The sequence below is a fragment of the Limulus polyphemus genome, unplaced genomic scaffold (genome assembly GCF_000517525.1).
Source record: "Limulus polyphemus unplaced genomic scaffold, Limulus_polyphemus-2.1.2 Scaffold8120, whole genome shotgun sequence".
Taxonomy (NCBI): Eukaryota; Metazoa; Arthropoda; class Merostomata; order Xiphosura; family Limulidae; genus Limulus; species Limulus polyphemus.
This window is the reverse complement of record NW_013673730.1, coordinates 11,749-19,701: the sequence shown is the minus strand read 5'-3', so window position 1 is coordinate 19,701 and position 7,953 is coordinate 11,749.

Sequence of the window (7,953 nt, the reverse complement as noted above, 5' to 3'; positions counted from 1 at the left end):
CTTCGGTGTATAGGACGCAAGCAAATTTTGGGGTAAAAAAGTGTGTCTTATACACCGAAAAATATTTAGCTTATAGAACTGTATTGATTTGTTTAAGATATACTGCCTTATTAAAAGTTTGTAGTTTTATTTAGATTATGTACTAAGTAAAATTTTGAACTTCACTGCCATTGAAACTTAGGAAAGCAAGGTTTTAGATATGAAAATGAAATAAAATGCTCCTTGTTGTGCCTTCTGTATGTAATTGACTTTAAAGAGAGGTAAAAACAATAAATGATATTCTTATCTGGAGATAGCATGTTTGTTCATATTTTTACCCAAGTTTCAATTAGTTCACATCGAATTATGGAAATTCCTTTTTTTTTAAGGCACCCTTTATTTCACTTTATTGAGATAATTTTATATAAAAAGGCATTCTTGGTGGGATTTAACACCATCAAAACCCTTTAAGTGTAGAAAATTTAAGTTTGCTTTCTATAGCATTAAGCTTCCTTCTACATCGTGTACTTAGAAAGACAGAACTTGGAGTTTAGCCTCGTGCAAAATGCAAATTTCTGTACATTTTTTCAACTAATTAAAAAAAAATTGTCTGTAGGCAAGGACATTTTGCAGATTTCTGTATATTTGTGTCAATTAAATGAAAAATTATTATTAGGTGAGAGCAATCAACAGATTTCTACAGTTTCCACTGTTCTTTGAACTGAGTGTAAAATTTTTTCTAATCTGCCAAAGTAGTTGGACTGTGGATCTGACATTATGTGACATGCATCTTGCAGCTTTGGGCAAAATTCAACAAACAAATTCTCTTATGTAATTGTACATTTAGAAGAACATGTCTGACTTTTAAAGACTTACAAAACCTTTACAATGATAGGAACAGGATTCTAGTCTCTCTTACAAACACACAAAAGAACAACAGTATTTCTGTAAACTAAACCACATTCTTATTGAATATTTTATTATGTTGTTATGTTTAGACATAAAATAATGTTATATTATTTTCATTTATTATTATTGTTTTAGTTATGGTGATTCATTCTCTATCTTTGATCCAAAAATGTTGTATACTTTCAGCTTATAAACAATAGTTTATTTCTAAGTAAATGTAAAGAGCTGTTTCTAAACAAATAGAAGAAAAGCCTATTTTGAAACTAGTTATAATAACAATTTAAAGATACATTTTAATTCTCTATATTTTATATAAATAGATTCTTTAAGACATTTTACGTTTTTTTCAGATGTAGGAAAAAATATTTTCCTTTACTTTTATAATTTTCTGTGAGGTGAGGATGTTGTTAGAATACTTTCAATATTAAGACTCTTTATTTTGATGAATATGATTACTAAAGATGTACGTTTTGAAATAAAATTGTAGAATGTTGTATCAAAATTGAAGGGTAGAAATATAATTTTCATTTCTGTGTTCCAGATAACGTTGAAGATTGTGATATGGTTGAATTTTATTACAATATTTTTGATGTAGTTGGGAAGGGTGCAATGAAAAAAAAGAAATGTTAATGACCACAAGGTGATTAATTATTATATAATTTACTGCTAATTGTGTACTAAAATGATCATCAAACACTGAGTAGTACATGTCTGTGTATATTTAATTATTTTAGGGGGGTTCTATTATTAACTATTACAGAAAAAAGAGAGTATTACATAATTAATAAGTCAATGAAATGAGGTTTCAGTATTCTATTAAAACATGAAACTTATCATTACATATTATGAGGATTTTCTTTTCAAGATTTTATAATGCAGCTTAAGCTATTGATTTTGCTTACTAAACAGATGTTTTAGCTCAGACATCCTCATGTTTTTTAGTGTGAAGCCCTTTAAGACCTTAGACATCCTGGATGATGACACCACCTAAAGATGTAATACTGTTGACACAGATTTACTTCACTTGAGATGTTGGATGTGGCTTAGTTGCGTATAGGTTCTACCTGAAAAGAGTGGATACAGATTCAGACATCTGTAACTCAGATAATGTGAGATCTCTATTTGGTTTACATCATTATTAAATTGCATCATGATTATATATTTTTTATCTGAATGTAAGTTCACTGTTTAATCTTTTATATTATATTGTGACGTACTTTAAAAGATATCATTTCTTATTTAATGTCTCCTGTCAAATATTTATAAATGGCTTAATAACTCATTTAATGTATATTTGACTTAAGAGTTGTATATAAGGTGGCAAAAGCACTATAACCCTTAAGAAAAATGTTTACTGTGATCATTAGTGTTTTAAAAGTATTTTTTATGTTAATATTTGAAATGTTTTGTTGAAACTGATTTTTCTGTTTATTTTCCTGTTTATCTATGTATACTTCAGTACAAATTTCATTAAGAAATGGTACAACGATATACAGATATATTTAACTTTTGTTAAAGGTTTAAAAAGTTTAAGCTGGTTTAATCTTCTGATCTTGTACATCTTATTTATCTGTATGATATGGATTTATGAAATGTATTAATGAGAGATTTGAATAAGCACAAGTTAGTCCACAATATATACTCTCTGAAGTGATTGAGAACTGTTTTTGACAACATAAGTTAATTAGCTCAAAATATGTCAAAATGTAAGGAATAAGTTAAATGACTTTCTGTATTTGAATAGCTTTCTTACATAATGCCATGTATAAAAACTATTATTTTCAGCAACATTTTAACATGTTTATAGTTTTAGATAATGGAAAATGGTGTATAATGATAAAAATTTGAAGTAACTATTTAAGCATCTGAAGTTTTGGTTTGTGTAAAAAAATACCAAAAAAAAAGTTAAAATACACTATGATAAATTTGTTTTTCTCCTGAAAATTTGTGGTAAAGTTATCAGTAAAACAACTGTTTCCAGATGGTAGATATCACTTACATGATAATGCTTCATGCTATTTTGCCAAAATACTGGATTACAGAGAAGAATGTAACAAGAAAGGACTAAACAGCAAAGTTGTGGTGTTTAAATCCAATGGAGAATTTATGGACAACAAATTTTAATAAGTTTCATCCAAAAATAAAACATGAAGTACTTGAGGCCATATTGCCTTTTGAAATCATATGATAAATGAGATCTGGAAAAGCTTGTTGCTATTATGCTATTCTCAGGTGCACTGATTTAGATTACAGATATGAATAGTAACCAAAAATAACAGGAGTAATGGAAGAAAACTGAATTTCTGATTCTGACTGAATTGAAGAAAAATACGAAACACAGTGTAAGAACAAATTGAAAGTAACATATTTTCACTTGCAGCACAAGTAAAAAAACCAGTGGATAAAGATAATGGTCAGCACTTCTCTGTTACTGTTGGAGAATCTTCACTAAAGATTAACTACGTTCATTCCAAGAATGAGTAGACTTACCACTTTATGCAAGTAGTGTCATACTGTCCATAATACATGTGTTGTCCATGTTACAATAATTCCACAAGTAACATTAGGGAGAACATAGCCTGCAGTTGATGTCAGATCATTGTATTGTTTACTTTAATATAGTACCACATGATGTTAAACTACATAGACTTCTTCTAACATCTGTGACATAGAGAAAGAGAGAGTTCAACGTTGTTTAAAGGGATTGACGTATGACAGTAATTAATGAGAGTCACATACCATAACCAGTTCTATACTGATAAATCTATATGTACTTTCAACAAATATATACAAATGGGAAAAAGTATGAACACTGAGGTGATCATGAAATGAAGTGTTCAACTTTTTAATGTAGAAAGGAAAAGGAATATCTGGTTCGTTTCACATACCACACCAAATGCCACAAAGATGATGTATGGTGATGAAAAACAAAGTGTATCTCACAATGTATTTTATATACTTGTATATTTGTGTATATATATACATACATATACACACATACACAATAAAATATACAGTATTGTACTACTGGAACTCTAGTCTTTTTACGCGCCCTCTATTTTTGTATATATATAAGCCGGCAAATGAAGTGACGAGATAAGAATAATTGCAGACAGGCAAAGGTAGAGACCAATAAACGAGTCAAGCCGTAACTAAAGTGTGTAAATCATTGTGAATTATAGTGTGTGTTTAAGTTAAAGTGACTGTGGAAATTCTGTGTATTGCAAAGTTGTATTGAGGAAAAATAAACTAGTTTTATTTAAGAAAGGACTTGTATCACTGACGTTCCTCGGGAAGAATTTTTACGGGAAATTAACAAACGACCAGAGACGTAACAATAATAATAAAACTTTACAAACTTAATTACAAGTTATTCGGAATTTATTTAGAGATGCTGGAAAGTCAACAATCCCAGGATCGAGATTTTTTTGTAGTTTTTTGTAGTGCAGTTCAAAATCGATAAACCCATATAGTGCCAAACAGTCTTAAATAAGAGAATAAATAGCCTTTTTTGGAAGAAGTTTCATCAATCTAAACTAACCACGTAACAAATATCTCGTACGCCAGGGTCTTTATTCTTCAATGCCTTTGACTAAATACTTATACAATCCAAGTGTAACTTATCATGTACAAATCACAAGCAGTTTAATAATATTTTTGTAACTGTAGGGATTATAAGTGTTATGCTTGTTTCAACAGTTCTTCTAAAAATATATTATAGAGTCTGTCATGACAGATTTGTGAATCTAATTTTGTCTTGGGTAACCAGATTTCCAAATCGGAACAGCTCAGCCATTGCCCCTAATTTCGAAATAGTTATTGCAAAGTTAAAATGATTTAACTTATTTAATTTACTTTAAATTTATTGAACTGTTCCATAATATTTCCAAATATTTTAAAATTGGAATTGTATTTGAAATAATTTCAAATACTTTTTTGGTGATAGACAAAAAACAAATAAGCAAAAATAGTCAAATTATACATCAGAGAAATCTTTATTCATTTTAACCAATTGAACTTAAAATAGGCTACTTCATAGATATAAATAACACTAGATTGGAAGTCACGTGATTTTCAGATGTGTAAGAGGCCACCAATTGAAGTGAAAATGGCAAGACGATCTCACTTCACAATCCATGGCTGTTTTCCATCTACTCTATTAATAAGTTTGTCAAGCCAAGATCATCAAGTCAATATCATCTAAACCTGATTTTAACTTTAAAATGTGTGCTACAATTTTTCACAAAAAAGGTATATCTGACCTGTCATATGAAGAATACATTCTATTTTAACCCAGAAGGAAATCTTATGATTAAGATATGTTCTTTTCCTCGGTGTTTATTACTTATTACGAGTCACAGAAAAATATACACCTCATATTTGTTGCCAATGAATAAAAGGTGGCACATCATGTCCTTTTCTGAAGGGGGTGTGGAGAAGAACTTTATTTATGTATTTGGACCTCCAAACATTCAGTGTTCTTAATTGAAGTAAATGGGAGTAATTTAAAAAACATTATGATGTAATAAAATTAATTCGGATTTATTTGAGAACTTGTAGTAAAAAACGATAGAAATGCTTGAAAAAAATATATATACAAGATGAAGTCCAAAAGAAGTATCACAAATCATTACACCTATTTCATCAATCATGCATTATACATACTGTACTAGATCTACCTAGAGACAGTAAATTTAGCAGTGTTACATTTTTCTTTTTTAGCGACTTATTACTGAATGGTCATGTTCTCCTCCCCCTCCCTTCACCTCCTAATGGATCTTTTTGGATCTGAGCTCCTTCCCTCTAAATGGTCTCTGCAAGGTCTTATAATTAATGGCTTGAACTATAGAAACAAACATTGCCACAACCCTCTGTTATGTATTACAATTTATCCCGGACCAGCCTCCAATTTATTACATAACATATTATAATTTTTAATAGCTGAAACTGAGTTAAATGATAACTTAGATTTATGAATTAAATAAATGTCGATATATATCCAATTCATGATACTTGCCAACAAGATTGATAGACACAGTTTTTAATACAAATATATTTTAATATACAAAGAATAACACAATTTCCACTAGACAGTCCATTGTATAGCTTTGTGCATAACTACAAATAAAACAAATTTTTTCTAAGGAGGGGAGGAGTGAAGTAACTGAATATTTTCGAGGAAATACTTACAATTACTTCAGCATTTTTGTTAAGATTTAAAACGTTTCTAATGTTTGCAAAGTTAAGAGGAAACTTAGAAAAACTTAGTATTCTGAGTGTAATACATATATATGAAAAAATGACTTAAGTAAGGACGCCTCTATGATGAAATCAGGCCAAGAACTAGGCGAAGTACAGTTAGCTGGTTAGTTGTCATTGAAAATTAGGAGTTAAGTCATAAAAAATGAGCTACAGCGAGGACACTGAGAAAAACGCTAGTCACGAGTTTGACAGTGACAAATTAATGACGCGAGTTAGTAGAACTGTAAAGACTACTAAAACGTTTATGATAGCATCTAAAATCGGCACTTTGATGTAAGATTCGTTACTTCAGCTTGGTGTAGTAGTATATGGGAAGAGGCAACTGGAGTACTCACCATCACAGTAACCAATTACTTGAGAGTTTTCGTTCTTGTTTTGGAATGGCCAGATGAATTGCAGAACTCATCCAATAGAGCATCAGGAAAACTATTTGGAAAATCGAAGAGATACAGAGAAATTAGAGCATATAAACTCATGTCTGTAGCTAAAAATCAGTTCTCTCCAGGAAGAAATCTCCGAGAAGATTTGAGGTTCTTTTAGATAGTTCCAGACATGAAAATGAAAATCTCCAACCTCTGCGACAGAACAGAACAGCCCAATTGTAAGGAATTAGTATTTCTCTCTTCTTCAATTAATGTAACTTGAAATTGAAATAAGAACTATCAGTATTATCAGTATAAGAATAATGAAGTATCTTGTTTCTATGTGAATTAAGACTAAAATGAGTTAATGTAAGTTAAGCAGAAAAGACTGTTATAAGTAAGAATTAAATGTATGTTTTAAATACTAAAATTGTGAATAAAAATCTTATATGTTGTTCATATATCTGTTTCGGAGTCATTCTCTTTAGTCTAACTGTAAATTCCTCGAGTTAGTGACTTGTGAGCTCCACTCACCATGACAATCCTCAATTAAATAAATTTGGTGTAATCGGCAGTATAGTCGAAACTCCAACGACTTGCCCTAAGGGCGCTGTCCATTACAGTTCTCTGATTTAGTGACCCAAAATACTTCTGACAATTCTGATAATCAAATCAGATATTGGTGTATCTATTGTATGAAGAGATTTGACGCTGGTTTCTTCAGTACTAATGTAGAATCTCTAAGAATGTCCTTCTGAAATAAAAATAGATGAATATATAAAAAAAATAGAGTACTAACTAAAAATTATCGTATTTATTTATATTTTAAAAAGTTATATAAGTTCAAAGATAATGTAGCTTTTCCGTGGTACTTCGAGTTCCAGGAATTGGTCAAAACATTTGCTTACATTCCTCTCAAAGATGGTTGGACCATTTTCTTTTTTGTGATTCCTGAAGTGACAGCTGCATAGTCTTGAGTTGGTATCGACCTTTCTGCAATTGAATTATTATTACATATTTGAAAATTGAAGAATGATAGATATGTACTTGTGAGTATCATGAAATAGACAGTTATTCTGTGTACTTTATGTGCATAATTCTTCTAATCTCTTCTTTGATGATCCTATGGATGTCATGTCATTTCTGGATCGTATTTGTTTGTTCATTCACTTTGACATTATTATTATTATTTCTTCAATATTATTTATTCGTCACTATGACAGCAAGAGGTTGTGTAAATCACCCAAAAATATTAAGTATATTTGTAGTAAATATTTTGTAAAGAAACAAAGGCAAAGCATTACAGAATTCGTCAAAAATTTTGTAATAAAACCTGGGGACAAAGACAAATCATGGGCTCCACATAGAGTTTGCACTCTTTGTGTCAAAAAGTTGAGACAATGGCCTAAAGGTAAGAAAACATCTTTGCCTTTTGGAATTC